The 13908-nt window shown below is 36.0% G+C and overlaps 1 long non-coding RNA gene across 1 annotated transcript; it reads left to right on the plus strand.

The window, feature by feature from the left end:
• Positions 1 to 2214: 2214 nt before the first annotated feature.
• Positions 2215 to 7139, plus strand: LOC128987752 (uncharacterized). Its single transcript, XR_008490274.1, has 2 exons — positions 2215 to 2327; positions 6967 to 7139. It is a non-coding gene; the product is annotated as an uncharacterized LOC128987752 (long non-coding RNA).
• Positions 7140 to 13908: the final 6769 nt, after the last annotated feature.

Consider the following 13908-nt stretch of genomic DNA (forward strand, 5'->3'; position numbering starts at 1 on the left):
TGTTGGAGTGTGGGAACTGTTTTTGACGATTATATAAGGGTATGGGCAATCCTAAAATGCTATGGGAAGGGAGGGAAACAGGTCCGTGACGTAGGAAGTGGTGAAGGAAGTAGTCAAGGCGAGCTGTGTCCGGAGTGTGGGAACTGTTTATGACGATTATATAAGGGTATGGGCAATCCTAAAATGCTATGGGAAGGGAAGGAAACAGGTCCGCGACGTAGGAAGTGGTGAAGGAAGTAGTCAAGACGAGCTGTCCGGAGTGAGGGAACTGTTTATGGCGATTAGATTAAGGTATTTGCAATCCTAAAATGCTATGGAAAGGGAGAAAAACAGGTCCACGACTTAGGAAGTGGTGATGGAAGTAGTCTAGGTGAGCTATCCGGAGTGTGGGAACTGTTTATGACGATTAGATTAAGGTATTTGCAATTCTAAAATGCTATGGGAAGGGAAGGAAACAGGTCTGCGACATAGAAAGTGGTGAAGGAAGTAATAAAGGCAATCATAAAATGCTATGGGAATAGAGGGAAACAGGTCCGTGACGTAGGAAGTGATGAAGGAAGTAGTAAAGGCGAGCAGTCCCTGTGGGGACTGTTTACGACGATAAGATTAGGGTATCTGCAATCCTAAAATACTATGGTAAGGGAGGAAAACAGGTCCGCGACGTAGGAAGTGGTGAAGGAAGTAGTCAAGGCGAGTAGTCCGGAGTGTGGGAACTATGACATGGGAAGGGAGGAAAACAGGTCCGCGACATAAGAAGTGGTGAAGGAAGTAGTCAAGGCGAGCTGTTGGAGTGTGGGAACTGTTTGTTACGATTATATAAGGGTATGGGCAATCCTAAAATGCTATGGGAAGGGAGGGAAACAGGTCCGTGACGTAGGAAGTGGTGAAGGAAGTAGTCAAGGCGAGCTGTGTCCGGAGTGTGGGAACTGTTTATGACGATTAGATAAGGGTATGGGCAATCCTAAAATGCTATGGGAAGGGAGGGAAACAGGTCCGCGACGTAGGAAGTGGTGAAGGAAGTAGTCAAGACGAGCTGTCCGGAGTGAGGGAACTGTTTATGGCGATTAGATTAAGGTATTTGCAATCCTAAAATGCTATGGAAAGGGAGAAAAACAGGTCCGCGACGTAGGAAGTGGTGATGGAAGTAGTCTAGGTGAGCTATCCGGAGTGTGGTAACTGTTTATGACGATTAGATTAAGGTATTTGCAATTCTAAAATGCTATGGGAATGGAAGGAAACAGGTCCGCGACATAGGAAGTGGTGGTAAAGGCGAGCCGTGTGGAGTTTGGGAAATGGATTTATGTATCTCCAATACTAAGGTGCTTTCAGAGTGAACTAATGATTTTCCCCGAGCAAAACTCGGTCCCCAGGTACTTGTTTTATAATATGCTGTCATTCACTGCGATGATTTATGTGCAAAAAATTGTATTTTTCGATATTTTTTTTACACAATGCATTAAGTTGTATCATCAGGAAGTACAGGGATATATGGGCAATAAATTTTAACGATTTCGTACAATGTAGCTTAGTAGTATATTTTCCCATGTCGTTTACAAGTAGACATTCAACCTTAAACGGTCATCATTCGCTGGTGCACTCTCCCTACAGTTTTTTTATTTGTCAGTAAAAAAACTAATGAAAACAAATTAATGAAATCTATAGGTTACATTGGGCCTCAAATAATAAAAATGCTGGATGCTCCGCTCAGCTTTCATTCAAATTGGTAAACAAACTTCGTCAAAGCCCCAGTATATTTTAAAAAGCCACTATTTTAAAACGGTTCTGGAGTTCTTTATTTGGTACAAAAATAGCAGTCAATAAGATAAACATTTTTACATAATTTCAACGCTCGAGCTCAAGTTTTTGTCAAAATCACAAAACGGAATGGGGATAGGACACATGTTATATTACATTTGTTGTTTCGTTTGGCATGCTGAATAACATGACAAAGTTTGCTCATAAGGTTGCAAGACACTTTTATATCAGTTCTTGCGCTGGGTATCGCTAGTTTTTTATAAATAAGAGTCAACATTGATTATTTTACTAAAAAATTACCTCAACTAAGATATCAAGGGTTTTTGTCTAATAGCCACAATTTGCTAATTCTTGAAGAAATAATCAAAAGAAAGAAACTGGTATTCAAATGGACTCTGTACTTGGAAATACAACATTGATTTACATATTCTGATCAGGTCATTTGGGTTTCTAATGATTCTCAGTTGTGAAGAATCGTCAGTGAATCAAAGATGGTTGGAAAGTTTTTCTGTTTTGTTCTTCTCATAGGTTATACTTCTGGGTTTCCTGGTAAAATCAAGGAAAAAACGCAGGTTAGTTTGTTTTTTCTAGGTAAGGATTTTTACTTTCTCCCCCTATACATAGTATAAGGAAAGAAATTGTTTTAAATTGTATAAACCAACTAATTGCACTTAAGGTAGAATACAATTATTATTCGATTGGAAATTGCACTGTGTGAGCGTCAGGTGTGGTAGGTTAACGTTTTTATTTTGTATTCTTAATCCAGTTGAACAACAAATTAAAAAACTTATTCCGGTTTTAGTTTTATAGTTTGCTTTTAGTATGTGTATTGTTTTTTCTTAAACTTCATAAATTATCCAGGTGCATAGGCCTCCCCAAGAATAAAACACTGTTTTAAACCATCACAAGGAAAAAATGAAGCCAATCGTTTGGTACGTACCAAATGTTAGGAAAAACCTTTTTTCAGTGTTGTCTGCTCATTATAAGAACTCAAACAGCTTTTTTGAGTCCAACAAAAATCAATGTAAGTTTTATGCATAACAAGCATAACAACATCTTTAATTCAGTATTTTCTCACTACTATAAACCTGGAGGTTGCTTAACGTTTTTGCAAATAACTTTGAAACGGTGAGGAAATCGACCAAAGTGGAAGGTGATGGTGATATTTTGAAAGAGAATTAAATGTCCTACAAATATTATGAATTTCTTGAATATACTCAATAAAGGCAGCCTAAAGTTGGCTACAAATATAAAATTGAAAATATAAACCTAGAATAAAAGGAGTTTTAAATGTACTAGTGTACATGTTGCTCGAATTCGAGCTATTGTAAAGTATTACAGGATTTGCAAACCAATAACAATCATATTTTATTTAGCTATCAACATTTCAACAAAAACACACCTACCTTCCCTGTAGCAGCAAACCTAAGTACTCATATTAAAATTAACTTAATGTTATTTAAATAGGAAAAAATGACCATTTTCAGGGAATATCTTTATATAAATTAAGCCAGGTAAATGGAAATTCGCTTAGTCTGAAGGTTTGCTGCGGATACACAATTTTAATAACAGCAAAGTTTGAAGAATCTGAGTTATTACTTATATCCATGAATTTATCTAACAATTATTTCCTGTAAAATATTATTACAGCAGTTCAAAAATATTGTAACAAACTCGATCAACAAATGATGTAACTGAAAGAATTCCGTACTAATGAGATTAACATTATTTTTTCAGTTCCATTTAATCAATGTTAAATGTTTACATTCGGGCATAGACAAAAATGATTCGGGCGAGTGATATATTTTATTAATGTTTATGATCCCTACCGTTCCTGTTCTAATAATCATGCAGTATTTAATATATTTGAACCAACTGTGTGGAATTGTGAAATCAAAATTTATTTGACAGTTCGTTCTGCTTGTTTACATTTTTAAATTTTGTGGGTTTGTCTTTGTTACCATGGATACCATCAATAAATATTTCACTTTTAATTTCTGACAACAGCTGGAGTTCCATAACAAATTTTGTTTCCCATGTTAATCTCATGGATAAATACGAAACTTTAAAGGGCTCCAGGGCCTCACTCTCTAATTATTTCTTTAAAAAGAAAGTTTCCTGCACAACTTCACGTTACGCTCTTTCCAATGACACCAAAAACATGTCAATTGGTTCAGTAGCTTCGGAGGAGTAATTGTCACAAAAAACCTGCTTGCGTATTAAATAAGTATAGATTATTTTTTTATTTTTTTACCTTAAATATCTAATAAAATCAAACTTTCATAATTATTTGCAAATCTACACGAATTAGGCTTTCCAACGACCCATTTAGTAGGTAACAAAATCGGTCCGGTAGAAGTCTACATTTAGTTGTACAAAGTTTAACAATAATTAATTTTAAATAAATTTTAAGTATTTTTAAGTATTTTCTCACTACTATAAATTTGGAGATCACTTAGATTATTGCCAATATCTTTTAAATGGAGGGTAATCGACCAAAGTGAATGTGATATTCTGAAAGAGATTAAAATTTACTACAAATAACTACTATGCAATTCTTGAAAATACTTAATAAAGGCAGCCAAAAGCTGGCTACAAATAGAATCTTGAAAACAGAAACTTGAAAACCCCAGTTTTTAATGTATTTTTGTTATTTTTAATTTTTCACCACAAATATTTAATAAAATCACAATTTTATAATTATTTGCAAATCTACATGGGTTAGGCTTTCTAATGACCCATTAATTAACAAAATTCAAATCGGTCCTGTAGAAGTCTAGATTTAGTTGTACAAAATTTAACAAAAATATCCCAAACTCAATAGGCTATTTTCTCATTACTATAAATTTGGAGGCATTTTTGAGAAAATCCGATTTTTCCGGTTTTTATGGGAAAATCCCCATTAAAAATTAAAATTTCAAAAAAATGAAAAAACGCCTGGAGATACCATGGATTATAACCTACATACTAATACTACTATATAATACTACATACTACTACTACTACATAGGTAATAATGTAGCGTGGCGTAATAGCTATTTACATTACAAGTGTAGTAAGAGCGATTTTACACCACGCAGGTGAATACTGAATGTTGTGCAACGAGCGGAAGCGAGTTGCATAATTCACCTAAGTGGTGTAAACACGCTCTTGCGTCGTGTAACGTACAAGACATTTTGAATTAGCACTTTTTATTATTATGCTAATGCTAACCTGACCTGACAATATACATGGGGTTACGTACAATATTTTTCATTATCCATTTCATTCATCTTCTAACAGTAACGTTCTTTTACAAACAAAAGCTAGGTTAGGAAAATACTTTAAAGCATAACAATAACATTCAGGCGCACAGCTGATTTATAGCGTTGAACGTAGTTTTCAACTTTACATCACTCGGGAAGTAAAGAAGTTGTATACATCACGCTTGGGATAGGGAAGTTTAACATGGCGGGTTAGGTAAATATATTTACACCACACTACATTATTTTGACGAACTTCCCACTCAAGGATTTAGTCCAGAAAACAGCTGTTTGCCGCCAGCTTATTCAAATGGGGTTTCATTGCGTACTACTGTACTGCAATGAGTTTTGCCGGACACCAATCAGCTGATTATACTGTATTTAGTTGGCAGTGAGTGGTTATAAACAAAAATATAGGTTATGACTAGTGATTTTTAGTCCTTTAGTTAGTGGAAATATATAAGGATTTGTACAGATTTAGTAGTATGGCGTAAACTATCGTACGTAACTCGTCCAAAATGTGTGTACCGGACTCGTATGGTAATCCCGTACTCGACTTCGTCTCGCACGGGAACGACCACACTCGTCCGGTAAACACTTATTTTCAGGACTAGTAACGTAATATACTATTACGCCACACTACATTATTTTGACGAACTTCCCCAGCAAGGATTTAGTCCAGAAAACAGCTGTTTGCCGCTTATTCAAATGGGGTTTCATTGCGTAATACTGTTCTGCAATGAATTTTGCCGGACACCAATCAGCTGATTATACTGTATTTGCGTGGCAATGATTGGTTATCAAACAAAAACATAACCTCTCTTAGAGGTTATGACTGGTGATGTTTAGTCCTTTAGTTGGTGGAAATATATAAGGATGTGTATGTGTACGAATTAAGTAGTATGGCGTAAACTATCGTACGTAACTCGTCCAAAATGTGTATACCGGACTCGTATGGTAATCCCGTACTCGACTTCGTCTCGCACGGGAACGACCACACTCGTCCGGTAAACATTTATTTTCAGGACTAGTAACGTAATATACTATTACTATACGCCACACTACACTATTTTGACGAACTTCACACGCAAGGATATAGTCCAGAAAACAGCTGTTTGCCACCAGCTTAATCAAATGGGGTTTCATTGCGTACTACTGTACTGTAATGAGTTTTACTGGACACCAATCAGCTACTGTATTATACTCTATTTACTATGGCGTAATCTATCGTACGTCACTCGTCCAAAATGTGTTTACCACACTCGTCCGGCAAACACTTATTTTCAGGACTAGTAACGTAATATACTATTACTGAAATCACAACATATAAGTACATATGTTGTGATTTGTGTAAATGGTTTTTTTTTTTAATCAGGTATTGAACGGATTTTATATATAGGTACCATACAAACAATACCTTACTTGTTGCAACAAAAACCAATAGTTCTTACTAGTAATGTGTTTTTCTTTAGTTTTATCGTATCATGTACCTATTAACAAATTTTAAAACATTCAACTTTGGTCCTAAAAACTGTATTTTATTTTATTTTACTTATTAATTCCCAACGAAAAATTACCAATACAAACACGAAATTTCAACAAGTAACATAACTTCATCATAGAATAAGTTAATCGTAAATCAAACTTAATGAGTGTGGTGTGTCATGCATATTATTACCAGATAATATTATTAGTGATACCAGATATTATGATAATTAATGAATGATTAAATTAATGAAAAATTAATGATACCAGATATTATTGGTAGTCATATATTTTATTTTTTTTAAACCTCCTCTCTAATTACTCTTACTCTTACTCTAATTACTTCTACTTTCACACTTGATTTAAGAGATAACCTTCCTCACAAATCTCATGGAAAATTATTATCTAGAATAGTGTAAAATCTCCAGTTATAAATGGTTTAAGCTGTTTTATAATAAGTAAAAATAATTTCATATAATTTCAGGCTTCATCAAGCAATACACCTACGTCAAGCGCATGTGATGATATTCAGTGTGGATTTGGAGAGAAGTGTGTACTCATGAAAGTACAGTGTATTCGAGCCCCTTGCCATCCCATACCTTCATGTGTGCCTGACAACTGATCTTTGTAACATGGAAATACAAAGTATTTTGTGAACACAGTCTTGTAGTTTTTCACATGTTTAAAATGAAATTGATATAGAATAGAGCTAACTGGTTTTTATAGTAAAAAATAAAATGTAAATAGTGTTCAACAAAACATAATTTTAGCCTAATGGACCAGTGAACTGGAAAGATGCCAGAAGCTCATGTACAGTCCAGTATTGTTCTAATATTAATCCCATAAACTTCATACTGTAATTGTTGTGAACCAATTTTCAATTTAAATTAACTACCCACATAAGAGCTATACCTACTTTGGGAAAATTTCAATACAAGACGGTTATTATTCTCTTGAAACAATTCTTTTTAGTAGTAAGGCACAGCTAATTTTATTACAAAGGTTTACAGAGCAATTTTCATTAGTAATATTTAATTCAGCATTTATAACTTCAAAGTGCTGTTTCTTAACCTCCAGACACTAGTAGATTTATTTTTAAACACCTTTTCTAGTTTAAAAGTCAAACTACTTGTTACTTGTTATTAAAATGTCCTATCAGGACACTAGCTGATTGATTCAACTTCCAGACGCTTTATTACATCAGTATTTAGTCCTGTAATTTACACATAGATCCATGCTCAAAACGAATATACGGACTTACAAAAATGAATACCAATAGACCAAACTGTACTTAAGATTGCTACAAGGAAACAAAGAATTGTTTCATTGGTTGAATTATAAAAGCATATAAAAAACAAACTAATTTGCAAGTTTACTTAACTCAATGAAAACATGGGAATAAAATAACAATCTAAAGTTCTAAGTGGTGGTCTTTTTAAGCTTACGATTTGCACCTGATCTTGGTAAATTTTTTACTAAGGGTATTTTTCAATATCTTGAGTAGGTATCGGCATAGATAAAACATACTCCCTTAGTAGATTTCTCATCCTTATGGAACAGCTGAAGACAATTTTATTGTTAGTTCATGTACGGTTTATGTAGAGGTCGTGTTTTGTTTACAATTTGTTTCCCGTTATTACAGCCATTTAAAACCTCGTTTAACAAAATAATACGATCTAATCATAAACAATAACTTGTCCCCTAGTTATATAACCAAACAGTAAAGCACAAATCAAGAAATTAACCCTAAAATAATGGAAACAAAGTTTCATCGACACTAGCGCCTTTGTGTCACGTACATGAACTAGATACGAAAAACGTGCTTCAAAATTTACAATGGGATGAGAAGTCTACTTGTGTTGGTTAGTCTATGGTATCGGTATCTCAACATCTTTTTACTTTCTCCCCGTATATTATATCATAGGGATTTTTTTATATGATTGTTGTTTTTATGGAGAAAGTACTGTTTTCATAAAAAAAATTGAGTTTGAGTTATGAGTGGATATACCCCTTTTGGGTCCCTCTGGACCCAAAAAGTGGTTTTTGAAGTGTTGTCTGTATGTGTGGATCTGTTGTCCGATTTTGATTAAATTTGGTATGTAGGTACACTAATCTATGGCATCTTCAGGTGTTTTTTTTTCATTTTGTTGACATTTTGATTTTAATGGAGATCTCCTCATAAAAACCCATAAAATAAACGAAAAATAGGATTTTCTTAAAGATGGTTCCAAACAAAATGGTGCAACCCTCATTGCTGAAGCAATTACGGTTCAAAAGTTATTGCAACTTTTGTGATTTTCCCTATAGAATATCAGTTATTTACTCCCACCGCTTACCCATGGTTGTTGGCAAGCTAATGGGAGAAAGTTTCTTGTGTCAGATTGATCATAATGTTTATTTGAATTTTTTTTTCAAGTATAATTCCCTTCCCTTGATTACAGGATTTACTCCCATAAATGGTATAGCATTGATTTCAATGAAATGTATTTAAATGACATTAGGTTTAACGAGTACCTAGGTTTGCTGCTACAAGGAAACTAATAAAGTGTGTTTTAAGTGAAATATTAATAGCTTAGTAAAAATGAACAAATTTGCCAAGTTTGATCAAAATATGCCTATGAACAAGCAAACTACAACATTTTACATAACTCTCCATAAAAATAAACATGGAAATATTAAATTTAAATGTTTTTTTAATTTTCTCCGTTACCAATAACTGTAAAAAAACACTATGATATACTTAATTATTTGTTTTTTACGCTCTTTAAAAAGGTCTAATGAGAAATCGGGAAATTTTGTTTTTCGAGAGTCAAAAATGAGAAAACCCAATTTTTCCCCAATAAAACCCCCGTAAAACCCCGTTCTCATGGTCCAATCACGCTGGCTCGCAAACTCTTTCAATTTTATCCCACCTTACACATTTTAAACCAAATTAATCAAAATTGGTAAAAAATTACTCAAGTGGATGATGGTTTATTGTTAGCAGCTGTTAGTTGTAATTGTTGGTGCAGTCCAACGGCCGAAGTTACCCCGGAGGTTTTGGATTCGCCCCAATTAGTTCCAAAACCTTCTCATTTGTCCATTCCATAGCTCACCACTAATGCCTCGAGGATAGACTGAGTTGAAAGGCGACTGAGATAAGTCTAGGGGCGCTAGAGGGTGGTAGGGACGTGGTGGGCGTTGGTATCTTGCCGTTTGGCACGTCTCCACACCATGCCATCATGCCGCTTGGCTTCCTTTAATCCGGACCTGATCAGCGAGTCTGACTTCTGGCTCTACTTTCTCTTTGTAACATTTTTCTAATTAGTGAAAATATTCAAATCCGACAGTATAAACTAATATCTTACTCTCCTGTTCATTTTGATAGCAAATTTGAGGATATATGAAACATGTTTTTAATCAACTGCTTAAAAAACACATTTAGAACATGTGTAAAATTTAAAAAAATTGCCTAGATTGTGTTGTATAAAAAAAGTAGATTGAAGTCGGTTACCGCAGCTGAAAAGATTATCTTACTTTAAAACTATATTTTATCTATATATTAATAGACAAGCATGTTTCTTAAAAAATCTTTTTTCTCAGCTCGTGTGCATAGCAGGGAAAATCTATGCATACTGTTGGAAAGATATTTTCCTGTAGAAGTGCAGAATCCCTTTATAAATTAAAATAAACTCAAGCACGAAAAATGTATTCAAAATGTAAAAAAAATAACATGGGCCTTATGGGTTGATATGCTGGTGACGAAATAACAACGGAATAAAAAAGTATTGAAAGTATCATGAAAACAATATTATACAATGTCACAATAATTAAAAAAAAACCGTTTGTTAAAGGAAACCGCAGGGTACTGTTTAATTAGTAGAGAGATAATAGCGTAATTGTATTGACTAATGAGCTAATTAAATGTGAAGTGTCTTCTTTGTTGTGAAGGGCTTCAAGTTGCTGAGATTCCCTGTCATATTTTCTGTGAGCGGGGTTAGTTGTCTTTATAACAATAGTTGCAGTGTTGTAGCATTACATGTCATTCATTCACCAGTAATATTAATTTCTTATAATTTAATATGTTTTCTCCTATAATGTTTGTTTTCCATCCCATAATAATATTTGTATAAAAACAATTTGCTTTTGAAATGTTCAATTGAATTTGAATATCATCAATGTTTGCTTGCTTCATTTTGAGTCCCTGCCCGGGAGATAGCCAGGTTTATAGTGAACGTAAAAGTGACATGAAAGATTTACGACCCAAGTGATTGGCTGGTCTCACCCTCAAACTGAGAAATATGTCTGCGCCTACACCTGGGACTCGCTCATCATTATAATAACAATAAATCTTAATATTGTTCACAGCATGACACGAATCTCTGCCAAATTACGGACTAAAATATTAAACTTTGAAAAACTGTTAAAAGGGTAATAAATTATTGTTTACATAGTGTAACAATGTTCATCCTACTCGATTTAAAACTGTAACACTGTACAACATTGCATTTTATAATATAAGCAATGAACAGTCTATCTAATTTTATGAGAAATAATTAAATAATTACAATAATTTAATAATAAAAATATAGTTATCCTTTTAGCGAATTTCCCTATGGGGAAGTAAGCTATTACCGTAGGTGGCATGGTAAGACCTAGACCCGGGACCGATTTACTTTTTTGTTTTGATGTCCCCAGAGGCCAAAAACACCTTTCGTTAAAATTTTTATATATAGATTTATATATATATATATATGTGTCCGTGAACGCGATAACTTGAGTAATTTTTGTCTGATTTTGATAAAATTTGGTTTAAAGGTGCAAAGCAAGATAAACTTGAATGAGTTCGCGAACCAGCATGATCGGACAATGTGAACGGGGGTTTATGGGGTTTTTTATGGGGTAAAAATAGGGTTTTCCCATTTTTGACTCTAAAAACACAAAATTTCTCAATTACTTTCCAAACCATTATGTAGAGCTTACAGAAACAAATAATTTAGTATATTGAAGCGTTATTATGCGCTTAAGGGTTACGGAGAAAATTCAAAAAAATTTTAATTTTAAAATTTGCATGTTATTCTTATGGAGAATAAGTCAACTGTTGTAGTTCGCTTATTTATGAACATATTTTGATCAAATTTGGAAAATTCATTAATTTCTTACTAAACTACAGTACCTATTAACATTTTACATTAAAAACACTTTTTTACCCTCCCTGTTGCAGCAAACCTAAGTGTGTGAACTTTACTTCTTTCTATGTTAGATCTTTGGATGTAGTTCAAATTGCTTCTACTCAAAGCTCTGGCCCGAGTAGGGGACACAATCTAAAAATATATATAATTTGTACTGTACACTGTCTTTATCCACATTTCTTAGACTAACAAGGTACCTGTTGCCTTCCATTGTGTAATATAAAATATGAAAACACTTAAAACGGGAAAATATCATCAAAAGTAACATTAGAACACCCAAAGCCTGCATCTCCATTGGAAAAAGCTTCTAAATACTGTACTTTGATGCCGCAAGGATTGTTATAAAGAATAATGTCAGTGTAAATCCTAACCAACGATGTTTTCAAAGAGAAGCCGTAAGCAGTGTACTTAAGTTTATATATATTATAATCGTTACCTTATTTTAATTAATCTACTTTATTAACTGAACAAATTTGTATTCATACAATAAGATAGTCCAATCTTATTCCTTGCTAAAACGCATCATCGCACAGGTCCCTTTAGTAGTACCATCGCACAGGTATGGAAGGTATGGGGGTTTAGTGAGTGGGAGAAAATTTCGCGCCGTTCCGGCCAAACCTCGCATGCGGGGTTGGTTCGGCAGATTGGCCACAACCTAAACCCCAACTCTCACTTGTTAGCTGCGGAGAGCTACCTTCTGCCACTGGGTGTTGGTCCACCTACAGAACCAAGTGAGGGGGGCCCTAGACTAAGGTGTAATGCGATCCGTGCCAAGAGTCTTGTGGCACTGGGGGCCTAATATTCAGTGTCTTAACGGAGCCTTCTGGGAACCAGGGGTAACCCAGTCGTACGCACCCCTTACCTCTCTAATCGGGTCACTGGGGAGGTGGACTTAAATACCCGGTATTCGTGAGAACAATGTAGACAATCTGACCCAAATGGAGGAGGAAGGTCTACTGAAATCTGACGATGACGACAAGCTCGCAGAAACCGGAAAGGAACGATAAACGACTTTCCAGGGGCGAGTTGCAAAGATGGAGGATAGCGGATGCTTTAGCCAAAGGCGAAAAGGTGCTATCCAGAAGTGAGAGGAGGCTGGTGTGGGCTGCCAAGCACCCTAACTCTGCTGCCTGCAAAGCCAGTTCCTCCGGGAACTAGGATGCTGGGAAAAAGCAGAGCAAGGGTGGTACCCCAAAAGCTGACTCTAATGAAGCCTCCCGGAAGAAAGGTGGAGGCTGTGCTGACGCAGCCACAAAGGATTGGCTGGTCAAGCAAGTTCAGGAGCTGAGTCCTTTCAGGAAAATCTCGCTTCGGCTTGCCCCAGCCAGAGACCTTGTGAAAGCTGTGAAGGTATATTTATGTGCCCAGCCCTACAAGGTCTGCGTATGAGATCCCTCGTACGAAAAACGACTTTCCAGGGGTGAGTTGCAAAGACGGAGGATAGCGGATGCTTTAGCCAAAGGCGAAAAGGTGCTATCCAGAAGTGAGAGGAGGCTGGTGTGGGCTGCCAAGCACCCTAACTCTGCTGCATGCAAAGCCAGTTCCTCCGGGAACTAGGATGCTGGGAAAAAGCAGGGCAAGGGTGGTACCCCCAAAGCTGACTCTACTGAAGCCTCCAGGAAGAAAGGTGGAGGTTGTGCTGACGCAGCCACAAAGGATTGGCTGGTCAAGCAAGTTCAGGAGCTGAGTCCTTTCGGGGAAATCTCGCTACGGCTTGCCCCAGCCAGAGACCTTGTGAAAGCTGTGAAGGTATATTTATGTGCCCAGCCCTACAAGGTCTGCGTATGAGATCCCTTGGCCTATTGATGGGAGATCAAAGGGAAAAACAGGTCACCATAGTCAAAAGGCTCTCACGGTTCACCAAAGACCTGGGATTTGACGGAGAATGAGGATCTGTGAACGAGGGTGCACAACAAGCTGTTCTAGCTGCGATGCAATCCCATGGTAACTTGTAAGCCTGGCCCTCTATAAAAAAAAAAAAAAAAAAAAAACCATCGCACAGGTCTCCCTAGTAGCATAATCGCACAGGTCCCTTTAGTAGTACCATCACAGATCTCCCTAGTAGCATAATCGCACAGGTCCCCCTAGTAGTACCATCGCACAGGTCTCCCTAGTAGCATCATCGCACAGGTCTCCCTAGTAGGATAATCGCACAGGTCCCCCTAGTAGTACCATCGCACAGGTCTCCCTAGTAGCATAATCGCACAGGTCCCCCTAGTTGCATCATCACAAAGGCCCCCCTAGTATTATCATCA

This window comes from Macrosteles quadrilineatus, unplaced genomic scaffold, assembly GCF_028750875.1.
Source record: "Macrosteles quadrilineatus isolate MER2022 unplaced genomic scaffold, UCM_ALF_1.0 Scaffold_2__2_contigs__length_208266976, whole genome shotgun sequence".
Taxonomy (NCBI): Eukaryota; Metazoa; Arthropoda; class Insecta; order Hemiptera; family Cicadellidae; genus Macrosteles; species Macrosteles quadrilineatus.